Source organism: Pygoscelis adeliae, unplaced genomic scaffold (assembly GCF_000699105.1).
Source record: "Pygoscelis adeliae isolate BGI_AS28 unplaced genomic scaffold, ASM69910v1 Scaffold259, whole genome shotgun sequence".
In the NCBI taxonomy this organism is placed as follows: Eukaryota; Metazoa; Chordata; class Aves; order Sphenisciformes; family Spheniscidae; genus Pygoscelis; species Pygoscelis adeliae.
In genome coordinates, this window is record NW_008825497.1 from 531511 (window position 1) to 538558 (window position 7048).

Genomic DNA, 7048 nt, shown 5'->3' on the forward strand with positions numbered 1-7048 from the left:
TCTGGGCTGGACACCACACTGGGACCGGGACCAGCACCACCAGCGTTGGGCTGGACACTGCACTGCCAGGACCAGCGCCGTCCCCATCTGCACAGGGCCGGGTCCTGCCCTGCCGGGGCTGGGAACAGGCCCAGCAGCCCACAGCCGGGCGCAGCACCAGTGCTACCAAAACTGCACCACGCGAAGAAATGGCTCACACAAGTGAGCCTCTCCCTACATGTGGCTGAGCAGTATGCCTGTCCCCGGGCAGTCCCCTGTTCCCCCACCCTGGGGTACAGAGCTGCACCCTTGCTCCAGGGACATGCCATCCTCCACACTCCAGCTCACCGCTACTCACGTTGTACTCGGAGAGCGGATAAGCACGCGGCTCCCACAGATGAGCTGTGCAGTGCGCACAGTTATGCTTTCTTGTTCCCTTTCATCCCAGATGTGCACTGCAGATCGCCCATATCCCCAGCTGTACCTTGTACCGGTGCCCCGAACTGTGGATGTGCACTGTCCCATGCCCTATAGATGTTCACGCAACACACTGCAAGGGGCGCTGCTCCCAGACCCTCTCCCCAGACTTGCAACACACCCATGCCTTCTCCCTGCCCCCACCAGAGTGACCCAATCTGTTGTCGGTCCCTAGCTAGAGGTTCGCATCTGATCGCATGTGTGGGATGTCACACCAGCTTCCACAGGGCTGTGGTGCTCCCCAGTCCCTTGTGGGACGTATCTCCTAGCCAGGACTCTTCCCCTCCCAAAGCAGTCCCTTGGGGCCAGGGTGGTAACGAGGGGGATATGTTATGAAGATTGACATCCCTGCAGACATGCCCGTGCAAAGGTAGATCCTCCATAGCCATGGCCACCCCCAGCCACTCAGACCAGGGAGAACAGGGCTACCAGGCCCCTGTGATGTTCCTCCACTGGCTGGAGGTGGCCCTCCTCCCCCTGTGTTGAGGGCTTGCTTGGTGGAAGCATCCTGCAGAGACTCCAGGGAGTCTCCAGCCCTGCAGCAGCTCATCCCCCGGGTCCCAGGATGTAACACAACCCTTCACAGGCAGTTGCATCCTCATGCCCACAGCCCTGTCATTCTAGGCCTATGATTGACAGATGATTGACAGTTGCTGCATGAGCTCTGTATGCTGCAAGTCCCCATCACTTGTGTCCCTAAGTGCTGGCCCCTGGTGTTGGGTTTGAGAAGGCTCGAGGGAAGCAGGCAAAGCAAAGGGGGAAGGTGGGGGAGCTGTCTTCCCTGCTGCAAAGGCCCTCTCACGTGCTTCTCGGTGCCCTTCAGGCCCCTTTTTCAGCACTCTACCTGCTGCCATGGACATCTTCTCTGGCACACCGCTCTCCCAGGCTGCCTCCCAGATACACCCAAGGGCATGGCAGAGCTTTCCCCATGGAGGGATGCAACCAGGGGAAGGACTCCCAGCCAGAGATGCCAGCTCCTTCATGCCGTGTCCTGCTGCCAGTATCTACATGGGCACTTGCTGGGGGGAAGGAGCCCGCGTGGCCAAGGGCAGGGTCCTCACAGCCCAGCAGGAGAGGGCTGGTGGAGCACCAAGCACAGACCCAGCAGCAGAGTTGGGTTGAAAGAGACTGTCATGGTCCTGAGTGCACTAAGCCCTAATGGCCCTTACCAACTTCACCGGGGGCTCTACCCACACACTGCCCATGGGCCCATGAGCTCCATTTCATATTAGCCTTCAGTCCCTGCCTGAGCAATGCTGTGCTGATCTCCAGCTCAGCCACAGCTGTACCTGTCCATGGACTTCCTGGCTTGAGCTTGAAGCTGTCTTGTCAGTATGGGCCTGCCCAGGTGGACAGTGTCTGAGCCAGGCTACCATCACTGGACCTGATCCTGGTCTGTAGATTGACTACCTGGCTTGACTTCACACCTGCCTCATCACCACAAACTTGCCTGATGACTTGGGCTCTTGGTTGAACCTGGCTGCCGCCACTGAATCCACCTTGCTTGGGTACTGCGATACTGGGCCCTAGCTGGGGAGGGCCTTGCCCTGCTGGCAGAGCTAACTTCAGAATTAGAACAGGGACTTGTCCAGGCCAGTTTGGAAGATCTCCAGGGGTGGAGAGACCACAGCCTTTCTGGGTACCTCAACCCCTCTCCTGGGAAAGCAGTTTTTCATGCAATCACAGTTACGTTGCAACTTGTGTCTCTTTGACCTTAATTGAAAGGAGAAGGCAATACCACTTGATGAGCTGAAGTGGAAGTCAAGCGAGAGCTGGAGGCTTCCTAACTTCCTTGGTTGTTTCCCCCAGGCAGCTGTCTGCCCATGAGTGGACCTCTGCCACATGTGGACACTGAGCCTAGGGCATCAGTACCAAGCTGGAGGGGACGGAAGAGTTTGGTGCTGAAGCCCTCAGTCCCCCCTCAGGGTGAGCAGCCCCAAGTGCTGCCCAAGAGGAAGCCAGCATTATGGGGAGGTTCATCAGCGAGGACCTTCTGGAACAAAGCACATAGCAAAAACAGTGCTGACTCTGCTTGTGCAGGAGAGGAGCCAAACGGCAAGGAAAGTTCAGTGTTAATCAGTATCAACAACAGCACCGAATCCCTTTGGTTTGAAATCCAGCCTTGAGCAGGAAACTCTTGAGGATGGGACAACTGATGGCCTGGGCAGGCTAATGACTAGTGAAACGGAGAGCATGGGCACTAGCAGGGAAGGATACCCAGAAAAAGCAGTGATCTCTTTTGCTACTGATTGCCCCAGTGCGATACCATACCAGTGACGGCAAGGAGTCTCCAGAGGAGACGGAAGCTGACTCTGCGCTAGGTACCGGGCTCTGAGCAGTGCCACTGGGGCATTGGCTCTCTGATGCCAAACACGGCATGCCCTCCGTGCACTCCGGACAGACAGCCTGGAGGAGCACCAGACACCCCCGTGCCCGCACCCTGCGGGGTGCTCCCGCACTGTGCACCGCCACTGTGCGTGTGGCAGCCATGCCCTGTGCTGCGCTGTGCATTGCAGTCAGACCTCGCACGGCAGATGTCTGCACTCCCCTGCTTCTTGGTGCAGAGCTGGGCTCTGCTCCTTGGTCCTGTGCTGCACGCTGCACCCGGGCAGGCACTGCGCGCTGTATCTGCCTTTGTGTTCAGCTGGGCGCTGCGTCTCCAACAGCCTTATCATGAATTTATATCATGCTTCTTGAAACATTCTGGGGGGAGAAAAGGCATTTTTGTTCATGATCTTTTTAACACTTCTAAGTGTTGTTTGTACCGTGTACAGCAAATGCAAACCTTGCAGCCAATTTAAGGGAAATATGTGCAATCTCGTGAGTTAAATGTTTGCAAGATGGTGCTATAATATTAGAGATGCTTTTTAGTCTCTTTACATCTGTCTAAAAGCACTTTAGTTATCTGGATATTTCTAAGTATTGTTTTTTTCCTTTGTCACTTACTGGGCATTTATTACACATTCATAAATCAAAGAGCAGCAAATCTATTTTTCACACTGTTTAGACCTTTATTTCAGGTGTGGCTAGATGTGAGCAGATCAGGCAAAGATTCACATCCCCGATTAACTCGAGTACTCTGCTCCTTCAAACCCTCTGTAGTTCCTGTTGCTTTGGACCCAAGTTCTGTGCTGATTTGTGCCACTGAGTTAAACTGGTACCTGAAAAACTGCATTTTAGCTTCATTACATCCCTGCTCTAAACCCCCCTCTGAGCCTTCTCTGCTGCAGATGGAGCTGAATGGGCCCACAAACCCACTGGAACAGCCACCTGGGAACATGTCCAATTTTACCTGCAGGCCCAAATGTAGCTGAAAATGATCAAAAGATTTTATTAAAATCTGGGTTAATTGTGACTTGGGAAGATTTCTAACACAGACCCGTGTGTGCATGGCGCTGATGTTTTTACTTGGCCCTGCCTTTCCTTGTGGGGCCAGATTCCAGCTGTGTGCACACCGTGTGGGAAGACGGCTGGAAAGCACGGCTAGGAGCAGAACCAAGTGGCAGTCATGGATTTCACCATCTTCTTACTCTCCTTTTTAGAGCATTAAGGGAAAAATAGGGGAGTGAGCCACTGGGAAACATAACTCATGTCAAATACTTGCTTTGATAGAAAAGATAGAAAGACGAAGCAAAGCGGTCAGAGGGCACTGGTGTGCATGCCCATAGGGTAGCTGTGCCTGGGAGAGGGGCACGAGCAGAACCCCCCCTTGATATTCTCACTCTCGCCGGTAGTGCAGGCCTGGTGCTTACCAGAGAGAGCAAGAGGCAGTCTGTGGGGTAAATGCAAAATGAGCCCATGGAGAGTTACTGTGTCGTGGAGGCTGTGGCTGGGATTAGCCTGCCTGGTGGAGACCCGGCTCTAACCAGGACAGCTTCAGCTGAAGGCTGAGGTTTCAAACTGTCTCCAGCGGGCCAGGGATGGATGTGGAAAAGCCAGCCAGGCTTGCTAGGATGCCAGGTGCTCTTTAACCCAGCAGGGATGAAAATCCTGTGCCTGAGTGCTTCCAGTTGAAGGTCCCAATCCTGCAAACACCTCTGCCTGTGTTCAGCTTTATGCTGGCACTTCTAGGGCTTGCACACTGTGTTGAGAAAGTCTTGTTCATCTTGGCAGGAATCAAAGATGAGGCAAATAAATAACGTTGTTGGTAGTAGTAGGAATACGAGTACAAAGATGTGGGGCATTGGGTTTTTTTGTTTTGTTTTTGATTTTTTTTTGCTACAGCTCTTATCAACAGGTATCCGCAGCCAAACTCACACCCTGCTCAAACCACTACTGGCTTGGTTCATCAGTGCCTGCCATGATATCAGCACAGAAGACCCATAACATATGGCAAGGGCTGCAGCTATTCAGCAGGTGATCCTGTTAGCTGCTAAAATCTCTTGCAGGGCACTGATGTTGCCTGGCTGGACCGGGAGGCCATGCCAGGGGACTTGGCTGCAGCAGGGAATGACTTCTTCTACTTTGGCAGCCACAAGCCTTTGGGAGCTGCCATACAGAGGTGGCATTTGCAGATCACAGTAACGGGACTTCCCCAGAGCTGAGCATCACTGTTTGGGCTCCATAATGCCAGGAGGGTCTTCTGAATGGAGACACGGCGAATGCAGGTAGCAATTCCATAACCTGTCTTTTATCCAGCGCCAGCCTTTCCTGGCATACTCAAGCACCATACTTAATAATAAGAATTGCTGTAACCCCCGTCGACTTTCAGAAGTCAACAGCCTCATGCCAGCCTTCACCGCCAGAAAGTCATAGCTGTGACAAGTAGGCACTGCAAAATCTCAGGGACTCATCTCCCCTCTCCTCATCTCTCTTACAGGCAAGAAAGGAGATTTGGGGTTGTGTTTGTCCTGCCCAGCAGCCCAGCTGAATGGGGAGACTGAGTGGCCTCCGGGCTGGATTACATCTGAGTTGTCTTGATGATGGTCATGGCTTTCTTTGAGGAAAAAGGCAGTCAAAACTTGAGGGTGGGGAGTGGTCTGGTGAAGAAAAATAAAACTTGGTGGTGGAAAAGGAAAATTAGCCTTATGTAGAAGAAAACCGGAGAAGGGTACCATTCCCAAAAGATTTCAAGGTCTGCAAATGAAACAGCTAGGTTTTCAGGCCAAAGAATTTAAATTCATGCTCAGTTTCTTTTGACAACTCATTTGCTTGTTTTGTGAAAAGCATTTCTCTGAAATCCTTGGGGCGGGGGCGTGTTGATGGTGGTTTGCATATAAGTACTATTTGATAGAAAACTTTTGAGCAATCCTTAAGGAAACCAAGTGAAAGCCGAAGAGCTCTCCATGCTCCTGTCTGGCTCCAGGTGGCACACGTGCTGCTGTTTGTAACTTGGCGCTTCAGCAAACCGAAGCGCTGGCATTCAAAACAAAAGGAAGGAACACCGAGCTGTATTAGCAGTGCGGTAATGCCAACTTTACAAGGAAGTTAAGAGTATATTTATTCTTGTATGTTACCTATAAAACACAGCTGCAAAGGTCAGAAGTGCCTGAAATCCAAATCTTGATAAAATCTGTATTATTTACCTAAATAAAGTGTCTGGTGATATTTCTAGGATAGGAAAAATTTATAGAAAACACTACTTGTCTGTACCACTGCCAGAACAAGTTTCAGCTTAGCATAAAGAGTAGATTCAAGTATTTAATCTTGACCATGAAATGTGCTTTGTCTGCCCAGACTCTGGGAGTGAGTTGAGTTGGTGCTCAGGTAGTTTGGCACTTCTTAAGGATGCCCAGACCTTGCCTCTCTAATACAAGTTTTCGAACTCTGTGCTGGGAGGCTGGGCCAAACTGCCTAAAAGAATTAGTTTCTTCACGCCAGCAAAGATGTCCCTGCTATGCGCAGGGAAGAAGCTCTGTGTTACGTGCCGTAAAATCTTGCTGCTCGTTGTTGAGGGTTTGCACTATAAAGTCAGGGTTAAATCTGGTGCTGATTATCAAGACAGAGGAAGAAGCGTTGTGTTAGCAAAGCCAGGAGCTCCACGTTGTGGTAACAGTGATGCTCACAGGGCTGCCAAGCAAAGGGTGGATGTGTACCCACTTAGAGAGACTTACCCCATTTCGAGCAAAGAGGGGGCAGGGGTATGACATGTGGCAGTGTGCCAGGGCACAGCACGTTCGCCACCTACCCACGCGCACAAGCACTGTCTGTGCACAAGGGCTGGGCACGCCGTTTGAGGACTGTGCCACCACTGTGCTGACTTTGTCGTCGGTGTTCAGGCGTGTGGTGACGTACAGCCGCTGTTGACAGGACAGTGTGCGTGTGTGCCGAGTGTTGCTGTGTGTGTGTGTTTAAAGTGTATGGCTGTACCTGGGTGCCCGTGTCTGTGGTGATGCGGGTGTTGAGCAAGGGTGCACCTCTGCCTGCATGTCTGTGCATCTGATGTTCCCGGGGTAGTGTTAGTGCAGGGTGCATCTCTGCAGGTGTCTCTGGGGGTGCAGGGGGGTTGCTCCCAGGGCTGTGTGGACACAGGAGGTGCATTTAGGTAGGCGTCTCTCTGGGTGGAGTGTACCTGTGTGAGTGCTACAGGTGTTCCCAAGGCTGTGAGGGTGCAGGCGTGTCTCTCTGGGTGCGAGGCGCTCCCGGGGCCCTG